Below are 14,929 nucleotides of genomic sequence, written 5' to 3' on the forward strand. Positions count from 1 at the left end.
GTAAGGATGACTACTGCGTTTGTGGTGCAATCAGAACATTGCGTGTGTTGAAGTTGTTTTAACGCAAACCAAAGATGCCTTTTAAAAAACAAGTTTACATCATATTCTTATGCATGCCAGTGCTGTGTGTGAGGTAATTTAAGGTGGTCCTGACAAGTGTCGTTGGCATCTTCATATCCGGTCACATGGGCGGCAAGCCACTCCCATCCGGTCACATGGGTGGCAAACCACTCCCACAAAGGGGGCCACCCCCACAGAGTAGGTTCCAACAATTTTTGAAACCCACCACTGATCTGATGCCTGTTGGAGAACATGCCTGATCTTATTTGTTACTCGGTTTGTTTTATTTCTCTTTCTGGTGAAGGAAATGTTCAAACCCAGCTAAAGATTGTGTTGTGTGATGGAACCGTTAGGAACGTACTCCTTTGATGGGATTTTAGCCCATTCTTCAAAAGGATGGGTGGGATTTTACTGGTGGAAACCACACTCAGCTAAATAGATTTCTTAAAGCTTCACAAAAGCCTGAAAACGTTGGACTTCTTTAAACAGGACAGAGGTGCTGTAAAGCATTTTCAAATGCTCAAATCCATCTTGCCACACTATTCCCTCAACCTAAGAATGAATGTAAGATTTTGATAGGTTCCTGCATGAAGACCTTTAGCAATTTGTATCCTATAACCTTAGCCATCCAAGCAGAGGTGGGTTCCTACCAGTTCGCACCTATTCGGTAGAACCGGTTCGTCAAATCTACCAAACCGGTTAGAAGAGGTTCCACCAGTGGACCCGGAAAGCAGGCCACACCTACAGAAGAGGTTCCAAAACATTTTGAAACTCACCACTGGTGGGTGTGTAATGTCCCGCAGTTATCTATGCATTAATAATGATCTAGTAATATTTCCTTATACATTTTAGGGACCTTTCCTTACATAATTGGTGTTTTCTTTCATACTTTTGGATTTCTAATTTCTGTTTCCGTTAGTTAGCAATTGCTAAAACCAATCCCATGTGAAAAAGTATTCAAAGACTTCTTGATTTTAATTGTCAATTTATTTATTCCTGCACATTGTAATATTTATTCATTTACATATCTCTGTTTTTCCACTGTTGTGCAAACACAATTCCAGCAGCTGCTAAGATGTGTAAAATTAAATATATGTTATACTCCCTTTCAAATAGCCAACAAAATATTTCTGGTTTTAATTCCATATCTTGCTTTACGATTGCTTCTAACCACTAACTTCTGAATAGCTACTTGGACCGACCTAAGTACTAATTCATAATTTCATATCTGGTGACATGGGCAGCAAGCCACTCCCATCCAGTCACATGGGTGGCAAGCCACTCCCATCCAGTCACATGGGTGGCAAGCCACTCCCACAAAGGAGGCTACACCCACAGAGTAGGTTCCAACAATTTTTGAAACCCACCACTGCATCCAAGGCACCAAATAAATAGTTAATGTTGGCTGGTGTCCCGGCCACATTTTTGTTAGCTGACCGACCTCTGCAGCCTGAAGAAAGTCAACTGACTTTACAAGCCACTACAGGAGGAGAAAGATCTTAATTAAGTCTTCTTGTTAATGCAAATTGTTGCATTGATCAGCAATGAAGGCCGTATAGTGACTGGCTTTTGCCATGATATCACGCACAAACTCTGGCATCCTTTGTTCCTTCTGCCCAATCTTGATGTTGAACCTTAATGTGCCATGATTATATCTCCTTCCTTCCCATCTAGTTCCCATTTAGGATGACAAAACTTATAAAACGCTTTAAAATATATCCAAGGGAAAACACTGCTGTCTAAGTTTTCCAAATAGACACATTCACACTCTCCACAATGAAGGCAAAGCAAAATAGTGGTTAGGGATGTGATGCTACCTTTAAGTGGAAAGAAGAGGAAACGAAATGAAGTCACTGGGTTTTGTAGAAGCAGAGATGTTCGCCCAAGCGCGCAGTTTTCTATTCTAACCAATGGTCAGAGAGCCGAGGTGGCGCAGTGGTTAAATGCAGCACTGCAGGCTACTTCAGCTGACTGCAGTTCTGCAGTTCGGCGGTTTCAAATCTCACCGGTTCAGGGTTGACTCAGCCTTTCATCCTTCCGAGGTGGGTGAAATGAGGACCCGGATTGTTGTTGGGGGCGATATGCTGACTCTGTAAACCGCTTATAGAGGGCTGAAAGCCCTATGAAGCGGTATATAAGTCTAACGGCTATTGCTATTGCTATTGGAGAAGAAACCTGCTATTGCTGTAAGTTAGGACAGCCACGTACAATCACTATCATTACAAGGGATAAATTCATAAGCCCTAAGCTGCAGATAAATAGTCAGTAATCAATACAGATAATGCATTGAATTTTGAATGACTAGAAATGACAGAACATGGGATTAAAAGAAATATGGATTATCTTGCTTTTTATGGAGGTCACTAGGGGGAACCAGAGAATCAAAGAACTGCTATGAATTACCCAGGAAGACTTGGGTAGAAAGCTTCTGGGCAAGGCGGATGGTTTCTCATGTCCAGTTACAAAATACTTACAGAGCTTCTGATAACTGCTAACTGGAACGTAAAAAGCCTTCTCAGCGACACATCTCAGTTACATGTTTAAGACAATCTAAAAAAAGAAGTCGGGAAATGAAAGTTTAAGATTTGTAGATCTGTAGATCAACACACGCTGATATTTATAAGTTCCGAGCAAAGCATTCCAAAAGGGGTATGTTAGATACGAGAATCAGTTACAAGGGTTTCCACCAAGGTCCTCTGTTCCGGCGGGAACATAGATTCAACCTGATTGGTCGTGGTGTCTGACAGCTCCCTATAAAAGGGCTGCTGTCAGACTGAACCTTCGCTGGATTGTACATAGTTGCTACTGAGTTAATAAAGAGTTGTTGTTGCCTAAGCCTGAGTGTGCCTTTCCTTTACCTGATCTAACACTGGTGACGACGATGGGATTGGAAGGTAATAGCAATAGCAATAGCAGTTAGACTTATATACCGCTTCGTAGGGCTTTCAGCCCTCTCTAAGCGGTTTACAGAGTCAGCATATTGTCCCCAACAACAATCCGGGTCCTCATTTTACCCACCTCAGAAGGATGGAAGGCTGAGTCAACCTTGAGCCGGTGAGATTTGAACAGCCGAACTGCAGAACTGCAGTCAGCTGAAGTAGCCTGCAGTGCTGCATTTAACCACTGCGCCACCTCGGTGACCAAGCAAACAAAAAGAGCACAACAATCCAGCAAGTGAATCCAGTGCCATGCTCAGCGTGGCATCTAGCAGCCATCTTGAGTGGCCTCAGAGACACAAGAGGGCCATGCACGCCCCACCGACTCTGTACAACCCAGTCACCAAGCACTGGGAATCCTACATGCTGAGATTCAACTGCTTCCTCAAAGTCAACGACCTCATGGGCCTTTCTGATGGCCGAAAGAAGAACATGTTCCTGAGTTACTGCGGACGGGAAGTGTTCGAGACTGCAAAAGACTTGTCCGAGCCAACGCCACTCCAATCGGTTGCTTGGTCGGTGTTACAACAGATGCTGAGGACACACTACGCTCCCAGACGGTCTAAACATGTCAGAAGGCACGAATTTAACATTCGCAACCAGAAAGAGGGTGAATCCCTCAATGAATACATTGTGGCGCTTAGAAAGGCTGCAGCGTACTGTGAATTTAGAGATTTCTGTTGCGTCCTCGTGACGCAGTCGACAGGCGGGGCCGGAGCAGCCGATGCCTGAATGACTCAGGCGCGCCTGCCGGTTGGCGGGAAAATCACTGGCCGCCTATTGGCCAGCCGCCTGATAGCTCGGATATATAAAGAGCTGTCAGGCGGGCTGGTGCTGTCCGCGTTCTGAAGTTACCGTTGTAGTTAACTGTTGAAGAAACCGTTCCTGTTTTACCTCACGCCTCGAACTTAATAATTTCGATGAACCGATACTTGACTGCATCCTATGCAGTGTTAGAGACATTGGCCTGCAGAGGAGGCTACTAGCTAAATCTAACCTGACGCTTCAAATCGCCCTAGATGAAGCCAGGGCCACTGAGTCTGCCGTTAAATCGACGGAAACCCTGCAGAGCCAAAACACCCGCCGACTGAACTGCGCAGGTCTGGGCGAGCCACCAGAAAGCCCGCCTACCTGCGTGACTACGTCACAAGTCGGTTGATCCCATCTAAGAGGGGAGGGGTGTTAGATACCAGAATCAGTTACAGGGACAGAGATTCAACCTGATTGGTTGAAGGGTCTGACAGCTCCCTATAAAAGGGCTGCTGTCAGACTGAACCTTCGCCGGATTGTACATAGTTGCTACTGAGTTAATTTCATTTCATTTCATTTATTGAATTTCTATGCCGCCCAATCCCGAAGGACTCCGGGCGGCTTACAGAAATGAAAGATTAAAAAGAATTTTAAAAAAGACAATGGGACACAACAAAGTTAAAAGGAACACAACAAACACCCAATCAGGAAGGGGCTGGACCTCAGTCAAGGGGTCAACAGCCCCAGGCCTGCCGGAAAAGCCAGGTTTTAATGACTTTGCGAAAGGCCATGAGAGTGGGCAGGGCCCGGATCTCTGGGGGCAGCTCATTCCATAGGGCCGGAGCGGCGACAGAGAAGGCCCTACTCCTAGGCGTCGCCAGCCAGCATTGTCCCGCTGAAGGCACCCGGAGAAGGCCCATCCTGTGTGATCTTATTGGTCTAAGGGAGGTATGTGGCAGAAGACGGTCTCGCAGTTACCCGGGTCCTAGGCCATGTAGGGCTTTAAAGGTGATAACCAGCACCTTGAATCGTGTTCGGAGACCAATGGGTAAAGAGTTGTTGTTGTTTAAGCCTGAGTGTGCCTTTCCTTTACCTGATCTAACAGGGTAACTTACAAAGCAGGCCGGAGCAAGCAAAACACACCTTTTTGGAGCATTAAAATAGCCTTTTCTTCTGGTAAGTTCAGAGGCCTTGACTTTCTCTTTCTGTAAAGGTAGGAACAGCCCCTTTCTTGGCACAGGCAATAGAAATGCTCTTGTGTGAAAGCATGCACACACACACACAAAAAGGTCCACTGAAGAAGATGCCTATTTTAATGCCCTGAAATACTTTGCTAAAGTCATTGAGTTTTTTGCAAAGCCTCAATGCTCTATATCAGTGGTTCCCAAACTTGGCAACTTTAAGACTTGTGGACTTCAATTCCCAGAATTCTGGGAGTTGAAATCCACAAGTCTTAAAGTTGCCAAGTTTGGGAACCACTGCTCTATATCAATCCTACATAAATGAATAAACATCAAACTTTCTATCAATGAGTAGGGATATAATGTAATGTTATGGAAAGTAGAATCTATTTTATTGAGCATATCGTCTTTGACTGGGCTCGCATAATGTATTAATACATAAACCATTACTTATTCATACCGTCTGGTTTCATAAAACTGTAAAAAAAGAAGAAGCAAACAGTAGTTTGATAAATCCTATTGTATGAACAGAGCAAATTATTTGTCAGCCGGGAAGACTTTTATATTTCGCTTCATGCAATTTGATATATAGTTAATAATAGATATTAAGTAGATCTCCTGGATATTAGTTGATTTTGCCTGCTAAAGCTTGTTGGCTTAGTTGCTTCTAAAATTGCTGGAGATGGAAAAGCAGCTATTTCCCAAGAGTGACAGTCCTTAGGCAAGTTCCTCTCTTTCTCTCTGGTCTACAGAAGAGAATATATGTAGCTCACAGTTGAACTGTGGAATCCTTAGTGTTCTCTGAGCTTGGTTGTTTACTTGGTTCCATTGCTGGAGGAGGCAACATCATCATTCCTGAAGCTTGGCGGTCAGACAAGCCAGCCATCAGTAGACCCATAGAGATAAACCACATTTCCACATCATTCAAAAGAGACAATAAAAAAGAAGGAAGCAAAAAGATCAGGATACATTCTCTAACATCCAGATAAGCAAGGATTAGCACCAGACAACCAAGCAGAAAACAATACCCTAATCAAGGAACCTCACAAGGAGAAAACCATACCCACACCAACACTCACACGGGATGCTATTTTATATAAAAGGGAAGCGAACCCCACTCTCACTAGAACTGATATTACCTAGGTGAGTAACGAAACATTTGCAAATAAATAACCAAGCTCAGAGAACATCGACGGCTCCACAAGTTTCTGATATATTTTACAGGGCTTTGTAAAATTGTGATGGGTAATGATTTTGATATTAACATAAAAGTTGGTCAAAAGAAACGTCAGTTCTGCAGGGATATTTTCCGGGAGTGGTCAAAGATGATTACAAGCGCAAATGCTCCTTTTTTCATGGGTGCAACAGAGGTGGAGCTTCACTTCTGCAATCATGCAAACCAACTTGATTTTTTAATGGTCCCTAAGGGCCAGAGGTGGGTTCCTACCAGTTCGCACCAGTTCAGTAGAACCGGTTCGTCAAATCTACCGAACCGGTTAGAAGAGGTTCCACCAGTGGACCCAGAAAGCAGGCCACACCTACAGAAGAGGTTCCAAAATTTTTTGAAACCCACCACTGCTAAGGACAACCCTACAGCCCTGATCCATCCAAGCTATGTTAGGTGGGCTAAATCAGGGGTCGGCAACCTTATACACTCAAAGAGCCACAAAGATCCTAACCGGAACCCCCCCCCCTGTTAAATTCTGGAGCCGCCCGGAAGTCTGGTTCCCTCCACCATAGAGTCTCCTTTTAGCGCAGCATCCTTTTTCCTCTACCTGTCCTAACCAAGGGTGAAATTCAGCAAATTCTGACAGGTTCTGTAGAACCGGTAGCAGAACTTTTCAGTAGTTCGGAGAACCGGCAAATACTACCTCTGGCTGGCCCCAGAGTGGAGTGGGAATGGGGATTTTGCAGTATCCTTCCCCTGCCATGCCCACCCCATAGAACAGGTAGTAAAAAAAATGGAATTTCACCATTGGTCCAACTGAAAGCCCTATCAATTGTGGAGCCGGCTGGTGACAGGGAGCCGCAGCAGAGGGATGAAAGAGCCACATGTGGCTCCAGAGCTGTGGGCTGCTCACTCCTGGGCTAAATGAAGTTGTGGTAAGGCTACCAGATCTGAGCTGCATCGAGGTATTAGCAATAAGTATAGAAAGATGCTTCCTGCCATCTGGTGGTCATAGAGAGTTGTTGCGAGAATGTTCCAAAGAACTGACACCATTAATATAAAACATGGTATGACCTCAATCTTTTCCAGAAGACCTCTGGATAGCAATAGCAATAGCAATAGCAGTTAGACTTATATACCGCTTCATAGGGCTTTCAGCCCTCTCTAAGCGGTTTACAGAGTCAGCATATCACCCCCAACAACAATCCGGGTCCTCATTTTACCCACCTCGGAAGGATGGAAGGCTGAGTCAACCCTGAGCCGGTGAGATTTGAACAGCCGAACTGCAGAACTGCAGTCAGCTGAAGTAGCCTGCAGTGCTGCATTTAACCACTGCGCCACCTCGGATGGGTCAACTATGGTTGGAATGGGAAGATATGAAGATACCTAAGCATTAAGCCTAGACCATACAGACAAACTCTGAAGCACACCCAGGTGCCTCCTAGAAACCAGAGCACTGCTCACAGAGTAAATGTAATATGAGCAATAAAGTAAATCTCCAAGAAAACAAGCAAGCTCAGAGAACATCAAGAACCCCTCGTGTTAGCCCTGAGCTACAAATATTCTCCTTTACTAGGATCATACAGTTGCAACAAGCATCAATGAGCAATATGGTTATTATATTTTGAATTAACTACAATTTCTGGATGGTTTTTCCAAGGAACTGCTATGTTCAGCATGTTGCAGAAGTCTAACTCCTTCTGATTCTTTTTTTTTTTTAAATTGGTTCTTCCAGTTTTGATAGCAGCTTGATCCATTTTCTGGACAATTGATATTATATTTATCCCTCTGTTTGTTATAGTCCTATGTAGCTTGAGGATGCATGGTCTTCTGAAGTAGCTTACAATAAAGACTTAGCATCCTTATATCTTCCAAACCTGGTGTAACTGTTTATTTCTTTATATTTTTATTTATTTTATTAGACACATTTATATGCCGCCCAATCCCGAAGGACTCCGGGCGGCTTACAAAAATAAGAGAAAAAAACACATAATGAAAGAAACAGTTTAAAAACAGCAACACTTCATACATTCATTCTAATCGGGGCTGGACCTCAATAGTGAAGTCAACAGCCCCAGGCCTGCCGGAACAGCCAAGTTTTTACAGCTTTCCTGAAGGCCATGAGAGTGGGTATGGTCCGGATCTCTGGGGGTAGCTGGTTCCAGAGAGTCGGAGCAGCCACAGAGAAGGCTCTCCTCCTCAAAAGCCAGCTGGGAAGGTTGCAAATGGTGATCACCTCAGCCAGTGGTGGGATTCAGCCAGTTCGTACCTATTCGGGAGAACCGGTTGTTAACTTTCTAAGCAGTTCAGAGAACCGGTTGTTGGAAGAAATCTCCTTTTGTTTTTTCCCACTTTACAGGGCTAATCCTGTAAGGAAGGCAGAATCACTTGTCCAATATTTTAATGGCTCAAATCCCCCACCATCAGAATGTTCCCATTTGCCTCTTGTCGCTCTGAACGTGAATATGAATTCAGGGACATGGAGATTGATTCAACCGTATTAAAGGAATCAGGAAGACAATCCAATGGTTTGGAGGAGAGAAGGGAGAACTGTCCAGCTGGGCTGGTTTTGTTCACTTTGTTTATCTACTTTCTTAACTATTTTTGAGGTTGCTTTAAAAGCAATATAATATAATCATTCTATTAAATGCGTTAACTTGTTAAAAGACCGACCCTTTGCATTATCAGCTTCTGGCAAATTGGACATCCTCACCCAAGGGAATGCAAGATATCTGTCTGGCCTGCATTTAGAGCAGATCAACCAGTAGAAACAGCTGATAAACAAAGCTTCCTTAGAGAGAATTGAACCCAGCTCTCGATGTATTAATATATCATCAACACTTTGCTTTGTATGCATCAAAATTCTAGGGGGTGGGTTGGTTTTGTGAAAAATGGCGTAGTGTCAGATTGTAACTACGATGCAGAAACAAGTCCTAGAAAAGCCACACTTAAATAGCATTTTTATTCAGCACTGTCTCCACTTATTTATCCAGAAGACCTGTAGCAATGCAGGAATATTTAAAAATAAAATAAAACCCCTCTTGGTTCAGCTCAAATAGTATGGTAGATGATTATGTAAAATAAGATAATTAATGTCTGCAATTATTCAGCAGAGGACAAGTGATGCCGCAATAGTGTAATGGAGAAATTATGTAAATTCTTCTCTGTTAACTCTAAGAATGAATGTGGTTGTGCATGGCTACTCATGCATATTAAGATGTGTATCATGTAGTCCGTTCTATGAATTTTAAAAGAAAAAGTTGGCAGATAATGGAAGAAAGGGGTTTACATTGTAATCAGAGGTGGTATTCAGCCAGTTCTGACCGGTTCTGGCAAAACGGTAGCAGAAATTTTGAGTAGTTCGGAGAACAGGCAAATACCACCTCTAACTGGCCCTGGGTTCCACCACAAAACCGCGCTCGACTAAACCGAGTCCGACTAAACCGCGTAGCTGACGTCATCAACAGGGCGACAACAGCGTGGAGACAGAAGCACGCTGTAAACCCTAAACCTAAAATTAACCTCTAAACCTAAACCTAACCCCCCTAAACCTAATCCTAAACCTAACCCTAAACCTAACCCTTAACCTAACCCTAAACCTAATCCTAACCCTTAACCTAACCCTAAACCTAACCCTAACCCTTAACCTAACCCTAAACCTAACCCTAACCCTTAACCTAACCCTAAACCTAACCCTAACCCTAACCCTAACCCTAACCCTAACCCTTAACCTAACCCTAAACCTAAACCTAACCCTAAACCTAACCCTAAACCTAACCCTTACCTTAAGTTGAATCGGCTTGCTTTCAAAGCGCTATTTAAAGCGCCCTTCTTTCTCCGCGCTGGCTGTTGTCGCCCTGTTGATGATGTCAGCAATGCGGTTTAATCGGGCATGGCTTAGTCGAGCACGGTTTTGACGGGTCACGCTGGCCCTGCTCCCATCTATTCTATGTCTCCTGAGTCCCAGCTGATCGGAGCCCCAGGTGATTCGATGGGTCTTCTTTTGTTGCCCTGCACTGGAGAATGGAACTAGAAAGCAGGTTAGTGGAGTGGGAAGGGAATGGGGATTTTACAGAATCCTCGCCCTGGAATGGGGTGGAAATGGAGATTTACAGTATCCTTGTCCTGGAGTGGGGAGGGAATGGGGATTTTACAGTATCCTTGCCCTGGAGTGGGGAAGGAATGAGGATTTTACTGAATCCTTGCCCTGGAGTGGGGATGGAATGGGGAATTTACAGAATCCTTGCCCTGGAGTGGGGAAGGAATTGAGATTCTACAGTATCCTTGCCCTGGAGTGGAGAGGGAATGGGGATTTTACAGTATCTTTGCCCTGGAGTGGGGAAGGAATGGAGATTTTACAGTATCCTTGCCCTGGAGTGGGGAGGGAATGGGGATTTTACAGAATCCTTGCCCTGGACTGGGGAAGGAATGGGGATTTTACAGTATCCTTGCCCTGGAGTGGGGACGGAATGGGGATTTTACAGAATCCTTGCCCTGGAGTGGGGAGGGAATGGGGATTTTACAGAATCCTTGCCCTGGAGTGGGGAGGGAATGGGGATTTTACAGAATCCTTGCCCTGGAGTGGGGAGGAAATGGGGATTTTACAGTATCCTTGCCCTGGAGTGGGGAGGGAATGGGGATTTTACAGTATCCTTGCCCTGGAGTGGGGAGGGAATGGGGATTTTACAGAATCCTTCGCCTGGAGCGGGGAAGAAATGGGGATTTTGCAGTAACCTTGCCCTGGAGTGGGGAGGGAATGGGGATTTTGCAGTATCCTTTTCCTGCCATGCCCACCAAGCCAAGCCCACCAACCCATGTCACGCCCACAGTACCGCTAGTAAAAAAAAATTGAATCCCACCACTGATTGTATTAGGATGACACTCGTCTGTGGTATATTAATTTTGTCCAGTATGAATTTTGGCTTATTCTTAGCACTTCTTACTTATTAGAAATGCTAATTCAGACTCCTTAGGGCTATGTTATAATAGGATGCTGAGCCTTCCATGCTTCTGAAATTATTTGGAGAAATCCTTTGGAACATGGGAGAATTCTTAAAAGTAGCCGTATCTTTTTTTTCTAGGCTGTTTTAAAGAACTTGGTGTAAACATGTGGTTGCTTTAATACATTGACTTCTGAATAGCAATAGCAATAGCAGTTAGACTCATATACCACTTCATAGGGCTTTCAGCCCTCTCTAAGCAGTTTACAGAGTCAGCATATCGCCCCCACAGTCTGGGTCCTCATTTCACCCACCTCGGAAGGATGGAAGGCTGAGTCAACCCTGAGCCGGTGAGATTAGAACCGCTGAACTGCAGAAAACAGTCAGCTGAAGTGGCCTGCAGTCCTGCACCCTAACCACTGCGCCACCTCGGCTCCTCTGAAGCAGCTGCATATTTTTTTTCCAAGCTGGAGAGAAGTTAGAGCAAAGATCCAGATGCTTTAAAGGAACAGATGTGCTCATACGTCTATGTATTTTCAAATAATTTCTGAAATATACAGGTCCGTAACAGGTGGTAACTAAAAGTGTGCGTAAAACAAAATATGAGAAATTAAATGGAGCCTATACACCAAACAAGACAAAACCATTTAGGCAGCCCACATTTTCCTAGAATGTTCTATGTTAAGTGCAAACCACCACAGGAAGCAGTCTGGGTTTAATGTCGCAATAGCTGATATTTTTATCCTAAATTGTGGCTGCTGAACTCCACTAATCTGACCAGAACCAAATGTTAAATTATAAAGAATTGTAAATGATTTGTGGCAGCGGAATGGTGGGACAGCAAGATGGCAGGGGAGGAAGGCCATGAAATTGCAACCATCTGTTTTCCGCCTCCCCATTTTGTTTTACTTACGTCTGCTTTAGGTAGAACTTTTTTAATATGTATAAAAGGAGCACAACATCTAGGCAGCCAAGTTAACACTATTTTAAATATACGATGACATGTTGAAGTTGTTTACAAGTTTGCGTCTGCTTTGGAAAATACCCAGATAATGAAGTATCCATTTTTTTGACTTTTTTTTCCTACCATTTGTAAATCTGTCACTAGCATATTTATTCCTGAGATGTGATCAGACAATGGTCTATGAAAATATACACTTAGAAAAATCAATCCTCTCTGCAGAAAGGGAGAATTATTCTGAGTGCTAAATCAGTCTTTGGTCTCAATAACAGATGGGATGTGCAGGAACAATCTGAAGCTTGGTGGGGACAAGTTAGAGATGGTTTAATCTGTCAAATGAAAGATGTTTAGCCTGTTTTGAAAGGGATGGATTCTTCCTAATGAATCATGGCATGGGGGCACGCATACGGAGGAGGTTTCCCGCCAAGGCCAACGGCACCGGCATTCCATCCTGGTGATGCCTTTTGAAGTTATCTCATAGCTGACCGTGGCACGACAAAACCGTGCTCCACTAAAGCGTGCCCGATTAAACCGTGTCGCTGACGTCATCAGCAGGGTGACAACAGTGACCGCGGAGAAAAAAGGGTGCTTTAAATAGCGCTTTGAAAGCAAGCCAATTCAAGTTAAGGTAAGGGTTAGGTTTAGGGTTAGGTTTAGGGTTAGGTTTAGGGTTAGGTTAAGGGTTAGGGTTAGGTTTAGGGTTAGGTTAAGGGTTAGGATTAGATTTAGCGTTAGGTTAAGGGTTAGGATTAGGTTTAGGGGGGTTAGGTTTAGGTTTAGGGGTTAATTTTAGCTTTAGCGTTTACAGCGTGCTTTTTTCTCCGCGCTGTTGTCGCGCTGTGATGACGTCAGCTACGCGGTTTCGGCGAGCGTGCTTTAGTCGAACGCGGTTTTGTGGTGGAACCATACCTGACACTTGGGAGAATTATGATTGGACTGTAATTGGGATGCCAAGGGGAGGGGAATGAATTATACAATATATTATTCTCTAGAGCCCCAAGGTGGCGCAGTGGTTAAATGCAGCACTGCAGGCTACTGCTAGATCAGCAGTTCAGCGGTTCAAATCTCACCGGCTCAGGGTTGACTCAGCCTTCCATCCTTCCGAGGTGGGTAAAATGAGGACCCAGATTGTTGGGGGCAATATGCTGACTCTCTGTAAACCACTTAGAGAGGCCTGAAAGGCCTATGAAGCGGTATATAAGTCTACTGCTATTTGGCGCCTAAATAATCAGTCTTCGCTTTGCTACGCTTCTGTTCATTTATAATTAGTAAAAGTACACTTGATTTCTATCAATAGCGTCTCGTGGTTTTCTTTCCTGATTATCCAATGACGAAGTGCTGACATTAATTCTACTTCCAAAGGTGCTTTTTTCAAAAGAAAACATCCTTGAAGACACTTTGGTTTCCATCCAAGTTTCTTTAGCGAACTGAAGAAGCTCCTTGGATGAGAAACGAAACATTTTCAAAGGAAAAACGAAGTCCAGTTGCCTTTTGAAAAAGCGCCTTTTGGGGCGATCACGACCTGGATGACTGAGAATCTCCTTAGATATTAATTCTATTCAAAAATAAATTTTAATGAGATGGCACTCCTGACTTGAATGAGAAGTTGGAACTGTAGAATGACAACACGCAGATTGTCTTTGGCACCTGTTAATTTTGATTTGATTTTATTTCGATGGCAATAGGTTTTGAAAATCCTGACTCACAAAGGTGTAAACTAGCAAATGAAGTCAGAGCTTATATTCCAGAAGAGCCGGGTTTTTTCAAGGCTCTTCAAATTGCATCTCTTATCCCCAAATCAATGTAATCTTTAGCAACTTTGCATCATTGAGGCTATTTATATCAGCAAATAAAGGATTACCTATCTACAGTATATTTTAATTTTGTCTGGGCAAATGAATTACACAGTGTTTCCATCAGTTGGGGGTTGCAAATCCCGTTCCAATCGTACCGGGAGTGTCCTCATGGACACGCACAGTGCGCACATGCGTTCAAGCACCTCTGCGATGCTTTGCGATGCTCCAGCTGCTCCATGGAGCACCGCACAGGTGCTGTATGCGCCATGGGCCTACGCAGAAGCGCAGAAGCCTTTAAACTCCAGTAAGGAGCTCGGGCGGGTGGGCCCTCCGGAGCACCATACCGGAACGGTATCCAGTGCTCTGGGCTGGCTCCGGTACGCCCATACTGGGGGATACCACCTGCAACCCACCACTGGTTTCCATGCAAAGCAGCACCTCTAAAAGTGTAAATTTTGCAAGATTGCCTTCAACCTTCCCTTTCAGAATGGCGCCTTGGCCGAGAGATCATAGTATTTCACAAACATCCATAAGGAAGGCTTCACAGATTTCAGGTGAAAGAATTACCTCATTCATATGGCAAAAAAAACCAAAACCCATCCAAGTAAATCAGGTCTGTCTGTCAAAAAGTTACGAGACTGAGCTTCCTGTTCTCTCTCTCAAAAAAGTAAAATTTAGGCCTAAACTTCAATTGGGTGCTTTCAAAATTTGTTCTCTGAAAACCTAGCTCATTTCTGTTTAATACAGAAGAAAGTCATATCCTACTCCTATTTCTGGCACAGTTTTATTTTTGAAAACATGGTGATTCAAGATCTTGGCTCTGCTGCAACTTTCACGGTAGTAGACAAGATTCCTTTCATGACTGTTGGCAGAATCTTTGACACCAACGCATGCTGATGTTGAATGTAATTAGTCACGGTGCTGCTTCCTTCACCAACACAGCAAAACTGGACCTGTGGCCAAGCACCACAGGTGCACCATCTGTGCACAGAGTACCGAGTCAAAAGTTTTGCTTGGCAAAGAGTTTATTCATCCTTTTAAAGGTATCAACAGCTTTTGTGGTTTCCATTAGGGTTCGCAACATAGATATTTTTTGATGGCATCAACATGGACACAATGGAAATCGATAGTTTCATC

Source organism: Thamnophis sirtalis, unplaced genomic scaffold (assembly GCF_051295495.1).
Source record: "Thamnophis sirtalis isolate CommonGarterSnake01/CBP01778 unplaced genomic scaffold, rThaSir2_p1.2 scaffold_8, whole genome shotgun sequence".
NCBI classification, from domain to species: Eukaryota; Metazoa; Chordata; class Lepidosauria; order Squamata; family Natricidae; genus Thamnophis; species Thamnophis sirtalis.